Genomic DNA, 21,260 nt, shown 5'->3' with positions numbered 1-21,260 from the left:
GGCTCGCGGGAACCTGGCCGAAAGATCGGCAGGCCACTGGAGCAGGCCCTCTGCAGGAGCATGGGCGCGGTGGCGAAGCCCTGCCAGGCCCATGTGAGAGGCTGGGACGGATCTGCGGGAGGTAGGGGTGGGCGTGGGGTCGGGGTGGGTCTGCGGAGCCGGAGGGAGGCCCGCACTGGTGAACCTCAGGGCAGGGCAGGCCAGGCCAGGGCAGGACGTGCGAGGGGTGGCCCGAGCTCCGGGGCGATGGTGGCGGGGCGGGGTTGGGGGGGGAGGCGGATGGGGCCGAGCCTGGAGTCTGGAGGGAAAGGCAGAGGGCAGGCCGTGACAGTGATGGGGCTGTGGCATGAGGAAGATGGTGGGGGAGCACTCCATTCATTTGGGCGGGGTAGCGGGTGAGCGGGCGAGCCACACTGGTGCGCGGTGCCGCAGGCTGCTCAGGCTCAGCGGTGGGCTGAGGACGCAGGCAAGCCAACGACAGAAACGGGGTGCCAGACGGGGGCCAGACCTGGTCCGAGATGGGTGGGCCCGCCGTACCGCCCCAGAGACCAAAGTCACCACTCATCAGGAGCAAATGTCCAGTCTCGGGTGTGACATGGCTGGGGGCACAGGGTGGGATGGGGGGTGGTGGTTGGGAGCTCCGGTGGCTGAGATTTCACGAGGACCAAGGAGAGCTCCCACGTGACCGAGCACAGCCGTCCCTCCAGGGTACACACCCGCAGAGGGCAAACCTCGGGGAGGTCTGAGGGTGCCCACACCGCCACGGACACGGCGACACTGTTTGCCATGGCCAAGACACGGAGCAAACCCCAGCGCCCATCCACACGTGGCGGGCCCGAGAAGAGGTGGCACAGATGTAGCATGGAACCATCACTCAGTCATAAAGAAATAAGTCCAGTGTTGCCACTTGTCACAAGCAATGATGGACCTAGAGACTCTTACACTTGGTGAAGCACGTCAGACCGCGTTGGACAAAGGCATGTGGAACGTGTGAAAGAATACAAAACGGAGCTATTTGCCGAGGAGAAACCCACTCACGCAGAAAGCCACCTCAGGGGAACGCCAGCGGAAAGGCAGCGCTGGAGGGATGCGTGTGCAGCTGGGACGAACAGATTCGCAGGACCCTGGATAAAGGGAGAAGCGCCAAGGTGATCCAGTTCAACACAGGGAATAAGCGTCAGTACCCTGGAATCCCCTCGAGTGGACAAGAATCTGAAAACATACATGAAATCCAAAATCTGTACACGGGAAACAGAAGCACTTTGCGGTCCACCGGAAACGAGCACAATATTGGAAACCCACTGTACTTGAGCAACAACCGTGACTCCGACACTGGAGTCGGCTTTGCAGAAGAAACGAAATCAACAGGCAAGTAAGTCGGCGGGAAACAGGCGCGCTGTCCCAATCCCACCCTGGGTACATACCCGTGAGAGCCGCAACTCTTCATTCGGAAAGACACGTGCAAACCCCACGGTCGTAGCAGCGCCGTTTGCCGAAGCCGAGACGTGGAGGAAACCCTAGTGCCCATCCCCAACGGCTCACCCACGTAGGTGCCATACCAGAGACAGGGAGAGAATGGGATGGCACTGAGCCATCCACGCGAGTCCAATAGTGTCACTGGCAGCAGCAGCGGAAGCTGGAGCTGCAGAATATTACCCTTGGTGAGGGAAGTCAAACAGGCAGGGTCACAGATGGGCGGAATCTTAAGTGTTGTACAAATTCACCCCTGTGGCAACCAGCGACAGACTCTCAGACTCGGGAAAGCAGCCTCGGGCTTCCCAAGGGCAGAGTCACGGACGGAGGGATGGATGAGGAGCCGGGCTCAACGGATGTACCGTACCAGTACTGCGTAGAAAGGAGAGGAGCAACAAGGAGACACGGGATACTACAGGGAATGAGATCCCATATCCTGTCACCACCTGTAACGGAAACCGATCTGAAACCCTCATCCTACACGCACAGGTGTGAATCACAACGTTGTACAGCAGACACGGGCACCAGGCTGTAGTTGTACACTTCCAGAACAACAACTGCCACTCCGGGGAAGTCAATCCGTCGAGGATCGGTCCAACAGTAGGACAAAGAAGAGCTCACATGATGATCCAGCAGACCCAATCCCGGCTACTCATCGGGAAAAGACAACACGCCCAATGGGAAGAGAGGCGGGCATCCCCCAGGGTCATCGCAGCCCTCGGTGCCGTAGCCGAGACGTGGGAAACGCTCACGTGCCCGTCGACCCGTGGCCGGCACGAGAAGGTGAGGCAAATACGTACCGTGGAATATGACGCAGCCGTCAAGTAGCAGCGGCCATCGCCATGGGCCGCAACGCCGCACGGACCCACAGAAGGGTCCGCTGACTGAAGTGAGTCGGGTGGAGAGGGACAAAGCTCTGTGGACTCGAACAACGAATACCAGTGAATCTATGTGCAAAGGGGAAACCGACCTGGAGACGGAGAGAACGTGCATAGGGCTAGCCAAGGGGAAAGGCAGGGGAGGGACGAAGTTGGAGTCGGATCAAGAGATAGGAAATACTGTACTTACAGTCGATGAGCAACAGAGCTTTCCTCTGTAGCATGACAACTGTATTCGTGTCTCGCCTTAACCTACACTGGAAAATCCCCTGGAAAAGAACAGGGGACTGAATCACTTTGCCGAGCACCTGAGACTAACCCAGGACTGTAAGGCAGTTCTCCTCGTGTTGGAAGAAGCAGAAGGAGGAGCAGGCCCTGGCCTGGGGTAGGGGGTGGGGGGAGGCAGACCAGTGCGCCAAATGCAAAGGCAGGTTCCTGGACAGCCTGGGATTTGGAATGGCTCAGGGAGGACCTGGGCGTTGGGGGGGGGGGGGTGGTGTGCAAATGGTGGAGGTGGGGAGCCGGGTGGGGGTGGGATGGGGGTTGCGTTTGGGGAAGTAGGGGCACGGTGAGGGTGCAGGCTGAGGTGGTGGTGCTCTTGGGGCAGGGCTGATGCTGAGGTGAGGCGCGCAACAGGGTTTCAGGGGCATGGGGTGGTGTTTGGGGTGGTGTTTGAGGCGGTGAGGCCGTCCCTGTTGGAGACCCATTTCTGCCGAGGGACGGGAGCTGGTGGACTTCTTTGGAACTCCTCCTGCAAGACGCTGGTCCAGGGACCCTCCAGGCGAAAGGGAGGTATGCTTGCCAGATGTGGCAACTTCCTTGCTCCTGACTGTGCAAACGTAGTGTGATTGATTCTCGGAGTGTGGGGAGAGTGAGGCAGGGAGCTTGGAGACGGACGTTGTGAAAGGTCTTGAAGAGGTGGTGCGGGCGGCTGCCAGCCGTGGGCTATTCCTTCCAAGTGCAATCCCTGAGCCCCCGGCTGGGTCCGGGTGAGGAAGCGAGCAAACACAAGAAAGGCGCCTGGACGCACGGGCGGCTGAGCCCGCAGGGCTTGGGGCCACGGAGGCTTGGCAGCAGGGCCTTTTCTGGGTGGGGTGGGGTGGGGCGGGGTGGTGGGCGTCTGCGCGGGAGAGGCAGCGGGCGGCAGGTAGCAGCCAGCGGTTGCAGGAGCGCTGCCTGGAGCGCCTTTCAGCCGGCAGACCTAGCTGGGCTCTGGGGCTGCACTGCGGGACCAAAAGGGGACGCTGCGGCTGCATGGGCCGGGAATCGAACCCGGGCCTCCCGCGTGGCAGGCGAGAATTCTACCACTGAACCACCCATGCACCGATGGCCAACGCCGCCCGACGCTGCCCCAGAGGCGCTGACCGCCACCCGCCCGGCACTGCTCACTGCTCACTGCTCGGCCGTCGCCCGTCGGCATCTATCTGCTCCATCGGAGCAGGAGACGACGGTGGGGATGGAAGTGGGGGGCGGGGGGCGACCTGAAAGCCAGGATCCGGGCACGTGCAGGACCACAGGGCGCGGCGCTCTCGGAGGGTTCCACTCGGCCCGTCGCGCGCCTTCTGCGCCGACCACGGCCGCCGCGACCCTGTCGGTGTCGCCCGAGGGGGCCGGGAGCCGACGCCGTCTGCCTGGCGCCGAGATCGCTGTCAGGTGCAGGCGCAGGCGCTGCGTGGTCGCTGCTGCCGCGCGCCGACGTTCCTCTCAGCGAACGCCGTTTCCCGACCCAAAGGCGTGTGAGGCCGGCTCGTACTCTCTGGCGGACCGCGCGCCCGAGGTCCGGCTCTGACGAGGTGGTGGTGCTGGTGAGGAGGGGCCCTTTGGCAGAGCGGCTCCTGGCTCGGGGACTGCCGGCTGAGGCAGGGAGCGCGCTCAGGAAGGGCTTGGCTCCGGCCCGGGCAGCGGCTTCCCCCGGCAACGGGCGCAGTGGCGCCGAGATCGGGGGCGCCGGCCGGGCGCCTGTGGGTGGGCTGCACGGGCACGCAGGGCTTCCGCTTCCTCCCCAGAGAAGCACCCTTCCCGGGACGGACTGGTGCCAGGAAGACCGGTGTTCGCTGGCCAGCAGGAAGGCTGGGAGGCACGTGTCCCTGGCGGGCGGCAGGCAGGTGTGGCGCGGCCAAGGCCGCAAGGCGCAGAAGCGTCGAGGGCACGCAGCACCCCCCTGGCGGGCAAGGCGGGGGCTCGGCCGCCTCGGTGTGACTGGGGAGCGCAGGCGGGCCGGCGGGGCGGGTGCGGAGGACAGGGTGCCGGCCGGAGGGAGAGCGGCCGGGGGCGGACATGCAAGCAAGGCTGGGAGAGCGAGTTGGCCGTTTCCCCGCAGAAGTCGGAGCGCCGGCGACGCGAGGAGGGCTTGCCAGCCGCCGCGGGGCTGCGTGCTTCGGCGCTGCGGGGGCGGGGCGGGGCCGTGGGAGTGGGAGGGTGGGCGAGGGGGAGGCGGGGAGGCAGGAAAACCAGCAGCTGCAGCTGCAGCCAGCTGGGGAGGAAAGATGCGCTGAGGAGGACTGAAGGTTCCTGGGGTGGGGGTGCAGGTGGCGGGAGGCGGGGCGTGTGTGGAGCAAGGCAGTGGCGCGGGGAGGACGGGCGCGTTTGTCCGGCGGGCCAAAAGGCTGGCTTGTCAGGAGTGGGATTCGAACCCACGCCTCCAGGGGAGACTGCGACCTGAACGCAGCGCCTTAGACCGCTCGGCCATCCTGACGGCGAGTCTGGCTGGGCGCGTGGCCGCTCGCCTGGCTGGGACCTGACGCGGCGCGAGCCCCGGCGCCCTTGGCGTGCTGCGCACTGCGCCGCGCCAGGCAGGCAGGCGGGCAGGCGGCCGTCCGGGGTTGGTGTCGACGGAGCTGGCGCGCGGCGGCCGGCCGAGGCGCCTGGCTCGGCCGCCTGTTGCGCCCCGGGCCCAGCCATGCCCTCGGCGTGCCGGCCCCTCCCCAGCCGCGCCCCTCCTGGCCCGACGCCGGCCCGCGCGCGCCCACCGTGTCCTCACAGCCTCGCTTGGCTTCTCGGGCCCCCTTCTCCCGGCGGAATGCCCACGTTGGAAGCAAGAGGCGGCGCGCACTGAGGAGTGTCCAGTGCCCCGGGGGTCCGGGGCCTGTCGGGGTGGCGGGCTGCCACTATGACGGAGGCGGTTGGTTGGGTGCGCGGTTGGGTCGAGACCCGCGGTGGCCGGGGGCCCGTGCTGGGCAGGGGTCGCGTCGGCAGGCAGCCCGAGAGCCCGTGAGCGGCCGGGCGGTAGGACGGTCGCCGCCGTCCTCGTTAGTATAGTGGTGAGTATCCCCGCCTGTCACGCGGGAGACCGGGGTTCGATTCCCCGACGGGGAGGCCACACACCCTTTTTGGTGGCCGCGGTCGCTCTCTGTCCTGCCCCTAGGCCCCCAACGGCCCTTCGTCTCTTTCCGCCGCCTTTTGGCGAGGCGCCAGGGCGCGGTGCGCGGCCTAGCCACCGTCGACCCCCTCTCCCCGTGCGGCTCTCCAGCCTGAGCCCTTTGTGGTCGCCGGGCTCACGGTCGCCACGGCCGAGCGAGGGTCTCCTTGGCCACCCCACGGCCTTGCCCGACCAGAGCCGGAGCTTGCGGCCCGCGGGGCCGCCCGGCCGCCCACGCACCCACTCCCACTGGCTGCCTCGGTGGGCTCCTAGGCTCGCCACGTCCGCGCCGTGCGGCTCGGCACAGCGCCGCGACGCGTGCAGGCAGGTGGGACCCGTGTCCCCAAGTCGTCGTGGGAAGTGGCCGCGCCCATCGCCTGTTGGAGAAGGGCTTTGGCTAGCTGGGTGCTGGAGGTTGCGTGCCCCTCGTTGCCCGCTGCGGTTGAAGGCGGAGTGGTTCGCGTGCCGCGGCGGCGAGGAAGGGCCGGAGGGCCGTAAGGCTGCGTGAGCGCCGCCCCGGGGCGTTCGGTCCGGTAGACTCCGGCTGCCGCTTAGCGGTTGCGCGGATAAGGCGCCGCTTGGCTGCTGGCGCCGGCGGCGGCGCACATCCCCCGGTTCGCGGTGCGTCGGTGCAGTGATGCGGAGGCGGCGGCAGCTTCGGCGTCGAGAGTATACTGTGGCGACCCCGGGCCTGGGATCTGGAGGCCGCTCGGGCTGTGTAGCGTTGGTGGTATAGTGGTGAGCATAGCTGCCTTCCAAGCAGTTGACCCGGGTTCGATTCCCGGCCAACGCAGCGGGCCGACCTTTTGCTGAGGTCCACCGCCCTCCCGGCAGGGGCGTTTGTGGGAGAAAGAGCTGGGAGAGTGGAGCCAGCCCGGTGGCCCGCGTCTTTTGGCGTGTGTGCGAGAAGCGACGGCGTGCACAGTGTTTTGAGGGTGCTCAAAGTAAGACGGCACGCCAGGGCAGGCGGACTGACAGGGCCGGCGGGCGGCTGGACTTGCAAAGTCCGTGTGTTGGCATCAAGGGGGCGCGCGCGGGTGGCATGGAGGCGCTTTGTTTAGTGGGAGCAGGCGAGAGTGGGTCCCAGACGCTCCCTGGTGGTCTAGTGGTTAGGATTCGGCGCTCTCACCGCCGCGGCCCGGGTTCGATTCCCGGTCAGGGAAGCCTTTCTACTTCCTCTCCGCCTGCCACCTACCGTTGTCCTCTCCCGCGACACTCCCACGCTTTTAACCTTCTCTTGCTAAGCGCTGCGCCAGAGCACCCTGGGACCCTGCACCTCCAGGCCAAGCACGATTCAGGCCACCTCCGCCGAACCCCGGGGCAAACCTTTTGGCCACAGTGGCAACCTCGAGCCGCTTCCATCATGAGCCGCGTGAGGCCTCCCATCCCCCGCCTCGCTCTCTCCTGAGGGGCTGTGGCTGCTGGACCTGGTGGCGGCGGTGATTCTACTGGGCTTGTGCTGGTTCTCCTGCTGTTGGTGGTGGTAGGAGGTGAGGTTGGACAGGGCGGGTGGGGGTCGCGGTGGGCGTCGGGGCGCGGGCCGGCAGCCGAAGTTGAGCCAGGAGTTCTGTCTCTGGGAGTGGGGTTATGGTGAGGGTTCAGGCTGATGTGGTGATGGTCTTGGGCAGGGCTGATGCTAAGGTGAGTGGGGAAGAGGGTTTCAGGGGAGGATTGATGTTTGATGTGGTTGTGGCGGTGCAGTTAGAAACCTATTTCTGCTGAGGGACAAAGATGAATAGAGATTACAGTGTGCCAGGAGCTTGTGGACTTCTATTGAACTCTCTCTTTTTTTTAAAATTTATTTATTTTTAAATTTTATTTTATTTTTAAACTACAATATTGTATTAGTTTTGCCAAATATCGAAATGAATCCGCACAGGTATACCTGTGTTCCCCATCATATTGAACTCTTAAGTTGATTGCATGGTACCCCCAATGAATTTGAAATTATTGTGCTGGATGTGGCAACTTCTGTAATCCTAGTTATGCGAATTAGTGTGATTTTCAGAGTGTGTATAGTGACTCAGACTCAGACAGTTGGATAGTTGGTGGTAGGTGACGAGATTGCTGATGCTGTTCTCAAATCTGATACAGTTTGCAAAATTCAATTTGTCATGAATGTGTCTGAATTTCCCGCCACTGTGACTACTACCTGCTTTTACTTTGGATGTCTGAACCATAGGTGCTGCCATTTTGACTCTTAAATACACTATACTCATCAATCGTGAACGTAGATATAGAAGGTATGTTTAATAAACCACAACAGCAACTGCTGTGATCAATAAAATTTAAGTTAGATTATGATTTTAAAGTTCCTTAAAACCAGATAGGTGATCTACATGTCAAAGGCATAGGAAGAGAAATACGGATTGGTTTCATTCATGGGAGCATAAACACCCGGCGGGAACTATAAGATAAAAGCGCTCCTGTCACCCATACTTAATTACTCATGGCGAAATAGCAAACCAGTGCAATATAGACGAGTCTCTCAGGGTTGCAGTTCCCTAGGCCTCAAAAGTGGAGAAGGCGATGGCACCCCACTCCAGTACTCTTGCCTGGAAAATCCCATGGGCAGAGGAGCCTGGTGGGCTGCAATCCGTGGGGTTGCGAAGAGTCGGACACGACTGAGTGACTTCACTTTCACTTTTCACTTTCATGCACTGGAGAAGGAAATGGCAACCCACTCCAGTGTTCTTGCCTGGAGAATCCCAGGGACGGGGAGCCTGGTGGGCTGCCGTCTATGGGGTCGCACAGAGTCAGACACGACTGAAGTGACTTAGCAGCAGGCCTCAAAACGGAAATTTCCAAGCAATGTTCCACTATATTCAAAGCCAATGCAATAAAGGAAAACACCCTTGTCAGGGCTCAAAGGCCATGGATGTCTCAACCACCCAATCCTAGTACTGATACACACAGACATACTTAAAAACAACAAATATGTTTCCACCAACAAAAGATCAGACAAGCTGTAGCCCCCAAATTCCACTTCCAGTGCCAGATGGAGACTTCCAGATTGACCTGGCTCCTGAAAGAGAATGAATCTAGAGTGTCTTATAATCAGTCCTGAATGGTTCAGTCCCTGAAAGGGAAGTGAGCCCAGATGGTGCAGGTAGAATTTTCCCATCCTGCACAAGCCAGAGTGGCTCTTCCCAATTCAATCAACACACACAAAAACACCAACAACTAATACGGTATGGTCACAGAGACAGAAAATCAGAAGAGGTATAGTCCAAAATTTTACTCCCAGTGCCAGATGGAGGTCTCCAAACAGATTGGCCCAGCTCTTGAAAGAAAGATCCAGAGTGGCTTGCAATGAGCCTGCTCTTGGGTGGCCTCAGCCTTCAATGTCTTGGAGCAAGGCTTGGGCTCCCAGCCAGAGACTGAGCTGAGTCATAGCAGTGAAAGCACCAGATCCTAGCCACTAGACCAGTGGTCAGTGACAAGGGCCCTGGCCCTTTGGCTTTGCAGAAAAGAATATGCCTCCTGCCTTAAGCCCAGATTGGCTCACAGTGAGCCCAAAGTGGCTCAGTCCTTGCAAGGCAATGAGCCTGGATAGAATAGAGAGAAAATTTCAGCCTGCACAAACTGGAGCAAATCACCCCCAAGTGATGCAGAATATGGATTGTAGCTCAGGACATTTCTTGGTTCCAAAAAGCCTCATGCTGTGGTGGCTGGGGCCTGTCAGGAAGAGTCCCTTTATCTTCCCCAGAGTAAAATGAGCTCCTGCAGCAGCTGCTGCTGCTAAGTCACTTCAGTTGTGTCCCACTCTGTGCGACCCCATAGACGGCAGCCCACCAGGCTCTGCTGTCCCTGGGATTCTCCAGGTAAGAACACTGGAGTGGGTTGCCATTTCCTTCTCCAATGCATGAAAGTGAAAAGTGAAAGTGAAGTTGCTCAGTCGTGTCTGACTCCTAGCTACCCCATGGACTGCAGCCCACCAGGCTCCTCTATCCATGGTATTTGCCAGGCAAGAGTACTGGAGTGGGTTGCCAAGAGGCTGCTCCTGGCTGGAGTCAGTCTGCCATGGACACAGACTCCTGACTCGGTCACCAAACTCAACTTTGTGTGCCTAACAGTAAGGCCAAACAAACGAAAACATCAGAGTTTGGAGCAGAGAAAATTTTATTGCAGGGCCAAGCAAGGAGATTGAGTGGCTTGTGCTCATAAAAAGAGGAACTCTCATTTAGTTTTGGGGGAGAATTTTTATGGGCAAAATTTAGAGTGAGGGCTGAAGGGTGTATGACTTCTAATTGGGTGATGGTGAGGAAACCAGGTGGTATTCCAGTAATCAAGGGCTCAATCTGAAGTTACCATCCTTTACCTGAGTGAGGACCTTAGTTTCTGCAGAACTGAAAGGTATTGTTATGTATAATCCTTCAGGAGGAACCAGGACCTTGCCCAGTAGATGCCTTGACTTGACTGCTTGACTGTTTCTCCTTTGTTTCTGCATTCCCTCACTTCCCTGATTAGGAAGTGTTTCAATTTGCTCTTTGGAATCAGTGTAGAAGGCTGAAGCCTTTTTTTTCTGAAAACAAGAAAGGGAAGTAGAAAATATCTGCACTCCAGAGGGCCCCACATGGTCCTGTTCATTTCAGTTTTCTTTTAGAAACATCTTGTAATTTGTTCTTTCTTTAGTCTTTTCTCAGCTGTGATGGGAAAGAGAGATATGTTTTTGTTTTATCAGTTCAGTTCAGTTGCTCAGTCATATCCGACTCCTTGCGACCCCATGAATCGCAGCATGCCAGGCCTCCCTGTCCATCACCAACTCCCGGACTTTACTTAAACTCATGTCCATTGAGTCAGTGATGCCATCCAGCCATCTCATCCTCCGTCGTCCCCTTCTGCTCCTGCCCCCTATCCCTCCCAGCATCAGAGTCTTTTTCAATGAGTCAACTCTTCGCATGAGGTGGCCAAAGTACTGGAGTTTCAGCTTTAGCATCAGTCCTTTCAAAGAACACCCAGGACTGATCTCCTTTAGAATGGACTGGTTGGATCTCCTTGCAGTCCAAGGGACTCTCAAGAGTCTTCTCCAACACCACAGTTCAAAAGCATCAATTCTTCAGCTCTCAGCTTTCTTCACAGTCCAACTCTCACATCCATACATGACCACTGGAAAAACCATAGCCTTGACTAGATGGACCTTTGTTGGCAAAGTAATGTCTCTGCTTCTTAATATGCTGTCTAGGTTGGTCATAACTTTCCTTCAGAAGGAAAAATAGTTTTCCCTCTATTCTTCTAGGGTCTTGGCTGAGATGACCCTCCTCCATCCGCCTTATAATAAAACATTAATGGAGGACTTCTCTGGTGGTCCGTTTGTTAAGAACATGCCTGCCAATGCAGGCCTGGAGAAGGAAATGGCAACCCACTTCAGTACTCTTGCCTGGAGAATCCCATGGAGGGAGGAGCCTGGTAGGCTGCAGTCCATGGGGTCACAAAGAGTCAGACACGACTGAGCAACTTCACTTTCTTTCACTTTCTTTGCCAATGCAGGGGACATGGGTTCAATCCCTGGTCCAGGAAGATGCCACATGCTTTGGGTCAACTAAGCTTGTATGCCACAGCTACTGAGCCCATGCATTGAAATTACTGAAGGCTGTGCACTCTAGAGCTCCTGCTCTGCCACAGGAGAAGCCATGCGAATGAGAAGCAGGCGCCCTGCAACTAGAGCATAGTCCCTGCTAACCACAACTAGAGAAAGCCCACACACAGTGATGAAGACCCAGTGCAGCCAAAGTTAATTTTATATAGGAGGTATACATATTATTAAAGTTGTTTGTTTTCCTCCATCAATTTTTTTTTTAAATTTATTTTTGGTTGTACTGGGTCTTCATTGCAGTATGTGGGCTTTCTCTAGTCGTGGTGAGTGGGGGTAACCCTAGTTGCAGTGCATGGGCTGCTCAACTCGGGGAGATGGTGAGGGACAGGAAGGCTCAGCGTGCTGCAGTGCGTGGGGTCTCAAACAGTCAGACTCAACTGGGTGACTGAACAACAACCACACACCTCCTGTATACATAAGAGATACCCAGGAAAGCTGAATGGCTCCCTGAAATGGCTCAAGTCATGACCTTAAATACTGCTGCTGCTGCTGCTGCTAAGTTGCTTCAGTCGTGTCCGACTCTGTGCGACCCCATAGATGGCAGCCCACCAGGCTCCCCCATCCCTGGGATTCTCCAGGCAAGAACACTGGAGTGGGTTGCCATTTCCTTCTCCAGTGCATGAAAGTGAAAAGTGAAAGTGAAGTTGCTCAGTCGTGTCCGACTCTTAGCAACCCCATGGACTGCAGCCCACCAGGCTCCTCTGTCCATGGGATTTTCCAGGCAAGAGTACTGGAGTAGGGTGCCATTGCCTTCTCTGACCTATATTCTGCTAAAAACAGAAGAAAGATTTTGGAAGTGGGGGAGTGAGTTATGGCAAGTTATTAGGAAAAGTGCATTAAAGGGTAAGATTATTATTGCAGGTTTTAGTCTGTGCCTTCTGCAGAGATAATAATTTCTTATGATTTAGGGTGATTCTTCTCTTCCTGGTATGTATAGCGATATATCTGTACAAATGGGGATTTCCTTTCTAAATGTAACTTTCCCTTACACAGAGAAAATTCTGCTTAGTTTTCAGAGCTTTTCTAGTGTCTGCTGTTTCAAGCAGCTCAAGATAATCCTTATGACAGTGAGGCATATTTTGGGGTGGTATATTCTGCTTCCCTTCTCAACCAGTAACAAAGAGACACTTAGGTGAGAGAGCTAATTCTTAGGTAGGTTGATAAGGAAACCAGGGCCCTCAAGGAGGAGGAAGGGATAAACTTTTTCTTCTACATTCCTACATCTTAGTCACATAAGATGTTTTTTCTTAAGCTCTGAGTTGTTGTGGCAACAATCTATTTTGCCTTAAACTAACTTTCTTTAAGCTCAGAGCTAATGATTACACAATAAAACAACACATCTTGCTCAAGTTATGTTTTTCCTTAAGCTCTGTACTAATGATTATGTAACAACAATGTATCTTTCTTGAGGACATGTTTCTCCTTCTTCACAGAAGTCTTCTGACTAATCCTATTATCTTAAGATGTATGTTGTGGGAGTGGGTCTGTTAAGACCTTTACAAACTTGAGACATTCTTTTGATCTATTGCTAGTAACCAATTGAAAAAGTATATAGATCCCTTGCTGAGTCTGCCCCCTTCTGATGTCTACGTCAGAAGCTTTCTCTGTCCCCTTTTCACCTTAATAAATCTTTTGCTGCATGAAGCTCTGAGTGAGTGAAGCTGCATCTTTGGTCCTGAAGCTAAATTCTCTCCTTTTGAGATCATAAATCCAACCTTGTTCACCATAAGCTATCACTAGGCTTTTCTAAAATAATGCAAATACTTAAGCTGTAGCCAATCAAATAATTTCCTTGCTTTGCTTCCATCTTTTATCTAAAGCAGTCTTTCTCCCAGTTCCTATTTGTGGACCACTCAATCACTTCTGTGGAGCCCTACACCAAAGTCATAGGTGTGGAGCCCTGAACCAAGGTCACAGGACAAAAATCCCTGGAAGTGAGCAAGCCCCATAGGAACTGTTGCCATGAGCCTTCGGGTCTAAACCAGTCAGTTTCCTGACTCCATATTAGGTAAAATACCCACCCTATTACCCATCCTGTAGCATCCTCTGTGCATGCGTGCTCAGTCACTTCAGTTGTGTCTAACTCTTTGCAACCCTATGGACTGTAGCCTGAAAGGCTCCTCTGTTCATAGAATTCTCCAGAATGGAGAATACTGGAGTTGGTTCCTGTTCCCTCCTCCAGGGGCTCTTCCTGACCCAGAGGTCAAACCTAGGTCTGCATTGCAGGCAGATTCTTTTTACTACCGAGCCACCGGGGAAGCCCATAACACCCTAACCAGTTACCTAATGCCACCATTCCAGTAGGAATTTTCTCTGTCTTGAGGCTATAAAAATTGGCTACTAGCCTGCGAAAGGTTCAGATTTCCCTTGCAGCTCAAACAGTGTCTCCTAGTGTAATAAATGTTATTCTCCTCTCATTCTGCCTTATGTTTGGAAATTCTTTTCCAACCCATGCACAGACCACACTATTTTGGTGGCCTATACAGGGATTTGGGGTCTCTTCCATCACCTGTTCTTTTTCAGAGGAGCCCTCTGTGAGCAAGCAAGAGCCTGTGGCAGCAATTGAGGACCTCTGGCCAGGGTTACCATCTGGTGTATTCCAAAGGCCCTACAGCCGACTGTGCCCCAGTAGCTACCACCCAAATAGGTGAGGGTCTCACTTTTTGACTTCTTTCCAAATGATGACTAGGCCAATCAATATTGTGCAGGCATGGGTCAGACACTTAAGAGACCTTAGGGTGTCTGCCACTTGAAAGTTCCCTTGAAGGATAAGGGAGTTATGGGATGGACCAGACCACAAGGGCATCCACCTTCAACAAGACAACTTGCGTGCTCCATGTCAGGCACATATTACTTCGAGCAAAACAGAGCCCATTGTCCGCTGGCCACTGCCTCCCCAACAGGATTGTAAGGTGGAATCCCCAGCCTGTCTTCCCTATCACTTTCACTTCTTTTCCTTTCCATCTGGGTTGATTTAAGGAGCCTAAGTGTTGCCTGTGAGCCATCCCAAGAGTGCCTTCCACATTTCAGGGAAGTGCCAAATGGTGAGTTACCCAGTTGCTCCCAGGAATCTCTGTCTTTCCCTGCCTGGGTCACATGGTTCTTTAGCTTGTAGGTTCTCAAGAAGCAACTCTTAGGATGATTGGCTGTTTTGTGCCATTAGTCACATGGAGAGATCACTGGGACAAAGGTATGCCTTTCTGTAAGCTGGTGACTAAGTACTTGCAGTCTATGGCATGTAGGCTAAGAATGGTATATCCAAGGAGCCTCTCAGACACACCCCTTGGCTACATCCTCAGAAACTGAAAAAATTTGATCTTGAAAATCTCAAAAAGGACTGGCCCCAATATAAATTGGAGGACCAAAAAAAAAAAAAAAAAAAAAGCCCTCCGAATGGCACACCAGATTGTAGCACAATCCTTCAACTTAATCTCTTTTGCCACAAGCAGGAAAGGACTCAGAGGTTCCTGATGTTCAGTCCTTCATGGCCCTTAGTCAGAATTCAGATTTGAGGGACTCATGCCACATGTATCTTTCTGTTGTTGCCTTTTCCCCCATCCCTCTCTGTCTTCTGCTCCATCAGATTGCCTAGATGACCTCTACTTGACCTTTCCTATCCATGTGCACATGTGCTAAGTCACTTTAGCTGTGTCCGACTCTTTGCAACCCTATGGACTGTAGCCTGCCAGGCTTCTCTGTCTATGGGATTCCCCAGGCAAGAATCCTGGAGTGGGTTGCCATGCCCTCCTCCATTCGTATCCATATTTGATCTCTGTTGTCAGAGACAGGGAAAGGATTCTGAAGTTCCCTTTGGTCTAGGACTTTCTCCTATAATCAAATGCCTGAGGGATCAAAAAACTCTCCTAATATTCTAAAGAAGCCCCTTCTAACTACTCCTATCTCTCAGGGTGGGAAGGGACCAAACTTCCCCCAACCCCTCCAGATTCTTCTGATCAAACGGAAGACCTCACCTCCCCAGAGGGTCAATCTCTGCTGGGACAACATCTTATCAGTCAGTCTGCCCCTGTTATCAGAGCCGATTTGAGTACTATCTAAATTTTAGCTCTGAGTCCATAACCACAGAAAGAAAAAGACAATATGGCCATGATATTAGACCCTGGAGAAAACTGATTAAAATGAAACCTTTTTGAAATTACAAAACTGTTCTTGCATATGCAACTAGAGAAAGTTAGCTTGTTAAGCAAAAATATGCCTAGGAGAAAGCTTGAGGTTAACTTATCATGTCCTTTGCCTGAGACTTCAGCATTGGGCAAATTAGAACCTCAAGCCAAAAAAGTGGGGGAAGGTAAAGAGACAGTACATCTCAAGTGGAAAATTATGAGATCTCTCTATTTATTGTATGTCTCTGTGTGTGTCTTTGTCTTTGGGCAATATTGCTGAAGTTAATTTGTAAATGAGCTCTAATTTAACTGGCCTAAATAAAAGTAAGTGCTTACAAATAAAACAATTCTAAATACAAAAGAAATTAAGCTAAATGAATTTCAGGTTTGTGCAAACTGGGAGAAATTCAGTATTAAATTAATATCTGCTGTTAATGCTTGTTTGTTAACCTAATCATTCATAATGATCTGGTATGTCCTGGTAAAATATCAGTCCTAATTCTAGTTATTATCTAAGTGTTGCATATCACAGCAGTAACCGAGTTACTTTTTTAAAAACAAATTTTTTTATGGGGACCATTTTAAAGTCTTTATTGAATCTGTTACAATATTTCTTCTGTTTTATATTTCAGTTTTTTGGCCAGGAGGCATGTGGAATCTTAGCTCCCTGAGCAGAGATCAAACCTGCACCCCCTACATTGGAAGGTGAAGTCTTAACCCCTTTACCACCAAGGAAGTTCCCAAGTTACTTTTTTTCAGTTGCATTGTAGTCAGATTTTAAATGTGCCTTCTTGTCATCATAGAAAACTATGGTTTCACTCTGATGCCTTTGCAAAAAAAAAAAAATATATATATATATATATATATATTTATATATTTATATATTACCTCTTCAAGATTTACGGAAAAGGACTTTCTAAGGTTAAATTAATAGTAAGCTGGTTCAGTTCAGTTCAGTTGCTCAGTCGTGTCCGACTCTTTGCGACCCCATGAATCGCAGCACGCCAGGCCTCCCTGTCCATCACCAACTCCCGGAGTTCACTCAAACTCATGTCCATTGAGTCGGTGATGCCATCCAGCCATCTCATCCTCTGTTGTCCCCTTCTCCTCCTGCCCCCAATCCCTCCCAGCATCAGAGTCTTTTCCAATGAGTCAACTCTTCACATGAGGTGGCCAAAGTATTGGAGTTTTAGCTTTAGCATCTTTCTTTCCAAAGAACACCCAGGGCTGATCTTCAGAATGGACTGGTTGGATCTCTTTGCAGTCCAAGGGACTCTCAAGAATCTTCTCCAACACCACAGTTCAAAAGCATCAATTCTTCGGCGCTCAGCCTTCTTCACAGTCCAACTGTCACATCCATACACGACCACTGGAAAAACCATAGCCTTGACTAGATGGACCTTTGTTGGCAAAGTAATGTCTCTGCTTTTTAATATGCTATCGAGGTTGGTCATAACTTTCCTTCCGAGGAGTAAGCGTCTTTTAATTTCATCACTGCAATCACCATCTGCAGTGATTTTGGAGCCCCCAAAAATAAAGTCTGACACTGTTTCTACTGCTTCCCCATCTATTTCTCATGAAGTGATGGGACCAGATGCCATGATCTTCGTTTTCTGAATGTTGAGCTTTAAGCCAACTTTTTCACTCTCCACTTTCACCTTCATCAAGAGGCTTTTTAGTTCCTGTTCACTTTCTGCCATAAGGGTGGTGTCATCTGCATATCTGAGGTTATTGATATTTCTCCTGGCAATCTTGATTCCACCTTGTGCTTCTTCCAGCCCAGCGTTTCTTATGATGTACTCTGCATATAAGTTAAATAAGCAGGGTGACAATATACAGCCTTGAATCTGGTATCAGACTGGTATTTGGTTTTCTTTCTCTGTTAAAAGAACAAAGTTTACTTGGAATGTGGCTTTTGATAACAGACTATGTGAATTTTTTTGCCTTTAAATAATTTATATTTGTTTCTAAAACATTTTGTTGCTTTGGTAAAGTAAATAAATATTATTTCACAATTATCTATGAAGATTATGGTACATGTAGATAAAACTCATTCTGCTTCTACAAAAAATTAACCCCTCATTGTCAGACTTTTGCTATCCTGATGTCCTTAAAACTTGACAATAGTCTACTCCTAAATCAGGGAATTTAAAATGGGTAAATAATAGCTGTAAATCAAACGATCAGAGCTTTGGAAATCCAACAAGGCCACTTGGCTTTTCCCAGCTCCCTGCAAAACCTCATTTTTATTTGATGGGTTAAACCCTTTTCTGGCTGTGGTGTTAATGCCCTCACAATGAAAAAGAAATTATGTTTCACTGAATATTAAATTCTAGTTTTGTTAACTAAAGTCTGTGTTTACTATGACTCATTTCTGAGATAATTGTTATGTTATATTGCTAAAAGGTTTATTTAAACTATTAAAAGAGACACTCTAAATTTGTTTCTAAAGCATATCTCAATAATCAGTCTTTGGATAAAGACCAGATGCTCCATGATCTACAACCAGGAAATTAACACCAGGCTACAGCCATTTAACAAGCTGTCAGATGGCCTGGGGATGTAATGGACTATGCTTAATGGAAGTTCTTGACTTAAATTCTTACTTTTGACATTACTAATAACAGCTAGCTATATTATTTTCTATGTCACCTGTTTCATAAGGTTGTTTTTTACATTACCAAATGTGTGACTGAGTGTCTGATAAAATGCTGATATATACTTTTATATGAGATCAGACATGGGAAGAAGCAACAAGAGGGAATATTTTCCTGGACCAAGAGGCTAGTAACATAAGTGTGGTCCAGAGACTTTTGCTACTTGCAAGGCCTGGTCCAATAACAGCACACTGAGAGGCCTATCAACAAAAGCTTCAACAGAACTGGGAATGAGCTTTCCTAGCACCATGGGACACAATGGCCATGAAATGCCCCCAAACCAGGGTCAAATTTATGACCCAAAGGGGTTCTGCCAGCTGGAAATTGCACTTGCCATTTGCCTCTACAAAGATTAATTCATGACTCCTGCAAGCTGCTGACCTTCAGGGTCAGCTGAAAGGAGTTCAGGGTGGTGATCAGAGGCACGGGGAAAAACCGGAAGAACAGGCCTTCAGACAGTCAGACGTTTTCAGGTAAAGAATTTTATGAACCCAAATTCTTGCATCTTCTCATACCTAGATAGAAACACTAACCTCACAGACTGAGTTCTGGTCCTAGTTCTCCTGGCCAGCCCCTCTTCTATACCCTGGCGGCTTTTCTACTTCTGTTAATCTTTGGCCCATGTATCTTTAACCTTCTTATTAAGTTTCTTTCTTCTAGAATACAACAAATAAATCACCAAGTGGTAGATAAGACAGGAATATCACTCTGCCAACACCCAGACAATGCTGGAACAAGCTGCCTTATCATTTCTTGGACTCTCATCTCCCTCCATAATTGCACCCTGACAGAAAGTGGGCATTGGAACCCAGGACCCTATGACACCACTGCCCAGTTTGAAGAAGTCAGAGAGGTCATCACCTCTCTCCCCAATAAGTCTGGGTCCCCAGACTGAGTCCCCATGGTCTATCCCATAGGTAGACAGTTACAGTCATGAGCAGGCTGTTAAGGGGCCAAAGATTTGGCTCACAAGTAGAAAGAGGGGGTAATGTGGAACCCTATACCAAAGTTACAGGTGTGGAGCCCTGTACCAAGGTCACAGGATAAAAATCTCTGGGACTGACCAAGCCCCATAGCAACTATCGCCATTAGCCTCCGAATCTAAACCAGCCAGTTCCCTGAACCCACATTAGGTAAAATATCCACTCTGTTACCCACCCTACAGCATCCTAACCAATCATCTATGGCCACCATTGCAGTAGGGATTTTCTCTATTTTGAGGCTATAAAAATTGGCGACTAGCCTGTGAAAGGGTTCAGCTCTCCCTTGAGCTGTCCTGCTGTTTTAACAGTGCCTCTCACTCAAGCTTTACTCTCGTCTCATTCTGCCTATGTCTGGAAATTCTTTTCCAACCTGTGTATGGACCATGACCACTTCCAATTTGGTGCTGCCCAGTTGGAACTGATTATTGCTCAAATGAACTCTTAAAATTTTTAAAAATATGCCCCGGTTTATCTTTTAACAGTTTCTTTTTGTGCAAATGAGGGTGTAGGGCTTCAGAAAGAGTCTCCCTCAAAATGCCATTTTTGTGTGAGAATTATTTTAAGCTAAAGGCAATGGAAATCAAGCCGGACTCTGCTGAGCCCTTCCCATGTCTGGTGGCCTGAGCCTGCAGTAGCTTGAAGCAGGATTTCAGTCCCTGGGAGGCTGAAGTCAGGTTGTGGCAGTGAGAGCACTGAACCCTAGCCACTAGACTGCGAGGGACAGTGACCTGTGACAAAGCCTCTGGCCTGAGGGCTTTGTAGAAATGAATTCCCACAAAGATATGGAAATAGTGTAACAGGTAAAACATTTATTAGGAGGGAAAGTGGTACGTGTGAATGGGCACACAAGGGCAGACTCAGAGAGAGAGAGCATCATGGACCTGTGGTAGTTTGAATCATTTATATTGGGCGAATTTTCTGAGTTTCCTTTGACCAATCATCTTGCTTTGCCTGAGTCCCTATTTGGTTTATCTCAGGGTCCTCCTGTGTGTGTAGACATATCTCTTAGCCAAGATGAATTCTATTGAAGAGACCTAAGGGTAGGTTGACATCACCTACTAAGGGGTGGTGCCCCCTCCGTTTCTGACCTTCATGAGGCTTTCTGCACGTGTGTAGTCCAGACCATCTCCTTGACTTTGAGAATGAGGAAAATGTGGTCTCTGTCTTTTCATCCGAGCAGGGCTCAGCTTCCATTATAATCCTCCTGCTATTATCTTCATCTTAGAGTATCCATAGGTACTGAGAAGACTCCAGTTTCTCAGCCCGGGGTCCACTATCTCCTGTCTCACTCCTGGGTAAATAAGCTTTTCCATGTTCCTTGTGTTTTATTTTTAGGGAAAAGGCTTCAGCCACCTAGAACTTCTCTCGTTCCAAACGGCAGATGCATGCAGTTTCTAATTAGGGAAGAAGTGAGGGAATGCAGAAGCAAAGGAAAAGCTGTCAAGAAACAATAATATAGTGATATAACACAGAGTCTAGTTCCTCCTCAAGGGATATACATAGCAATATGACACATATCTTTAAGTTCTGCAAAAACCAATGCTGAAAAATTGGCCTCTGTGCACCAGTGCTGAATCAAATCTCAAAGAGAATTTGGGGTGAAGTAGGAAAGAATAACTATCGCTTTACTGGGCAAAGGGGAACACAGCAGGCTTGTGCCCTGAAAAACTGTGTTCCAATCCAGGAAGATTTGTTCAGGAGTTTTACAGGAATGGTTCAAAGGCAGGGTTGTTGATAAAATTAGGGTGTGTGCAGGGCCTTCAGTCCTTTAGTCTGGCCTGAAGTGGCTTGGTTCTCAAGGATATCAAACCCTAACCTCTCTGGAATGAGTTTTGCTTCATTAGTAGTTCATATTCCACATGTTAGAGGTTTTAGTTTTGTAGAAGAGCTTAGAAAGTTATGTATATCCCTTGAAGCAGAACCAGGACCCTGCTCCAAGGCCATACTCTTGTTTCTTGGCTGCTCCTCTCTTGACTTGTCTCTGTATCCCCTCGCTTCCCTGATTAGCAACTGTTTGAATCTGCCTTTTGGGACACAGGGAAGGTGCTGAATGTGGAGTCTACTCCCTGCAACAAGGAGCAGAGGGCCCTGAAAAGCTTCTGTGCCCATGAGCCCCACAGGGTCCTGCTTGGTTTCAAAACTAAGCCCCCCTTCACCTCACGCTCTGCTCTAGGTGGAGGATGGTGACTTCATG

General features: G+C 51.4%; 5 non-coding genes across 5 annotated transcripts; 3 read left to right on the top strand and 2 right to left on the bottom strand.

Moving 5' to 3' along the window:
* Positions 1 to 3,602: 3,602 nt before the first annotated feature.
* Positions 3,603 to 3,673, bottom strand: TRNAG-GCC (transfer RNA glycine (anticodon GCC)). Its single transcript has one exon. It is a non-coding gene; the product is annotated as a tRNA-Gly (tRNA).
* A 1,290-nt stretch (positions 3,674 to 4,963) lies between these two features.
* TRNAL-CAG (transfer RNA leucine (anticodon CAG)) lies at positions 4,964 to 5,046 on the bottom strand. The gene has a single exon. It is a non-coding gene; the product is annotated as a tRNA-Leu (tRNA).
* A 548-nt stretch (positions 5,047 to 5,594) lies between these two features.
* On the top strand, positions 5,595 to 5,666 carry TRNAD-GUC (transfer RNA aspartic acid (anticodon GUC)). The gene has a single exon. It is a non-coding gene; the product is annotated as a tRNA-Asp (tRNA).
* Positions 5,667 to 6,430: 764 nt separating this feature from the next.
* On the top strand, positions 6,431 to 6,502 carry TRNAG-UCC (transfer RNA glycine (anticodon UCC)). Its single transcript has one exon. It is a non-coding gene; the product is annotated as a tRNA-Gly (tRNA).
* A 298-nt stretch (positions 6,503 to 6,800) lies between these two features.
* Positions 6,801 to 6,872, top strand: TRNAE-CUC (transfer RNA glutamic acid (anticodon CUC)). Its single transcript has one exon. It is a non-coding gene; the product is annotated as a tRNA-Glu (tRNA).
* Positions 6,873 to 21,260: the final 14,388 nt, after the last annotated feature.

Source organism: Bos javanicus, chromosome 3, assembly GCF_032452875.1.
Source record: "Bos javanicus breed banteng chromosome 3, ARS-OSU_banteng_1.0, whole genome shotgun sequence".
In the NCBI taxonomy this organism is placed as follows: Eukaryota; Metazoa; Chordata; class Mammalia; order Artiodactyla; family Bovidae; genus Bos; species Bos javanicus.
The sequence above is the reverse complement of the archived record's forward strand: the minus strand, read 5'-3'. Positions and strand labels throughout refer to the sequence as shown.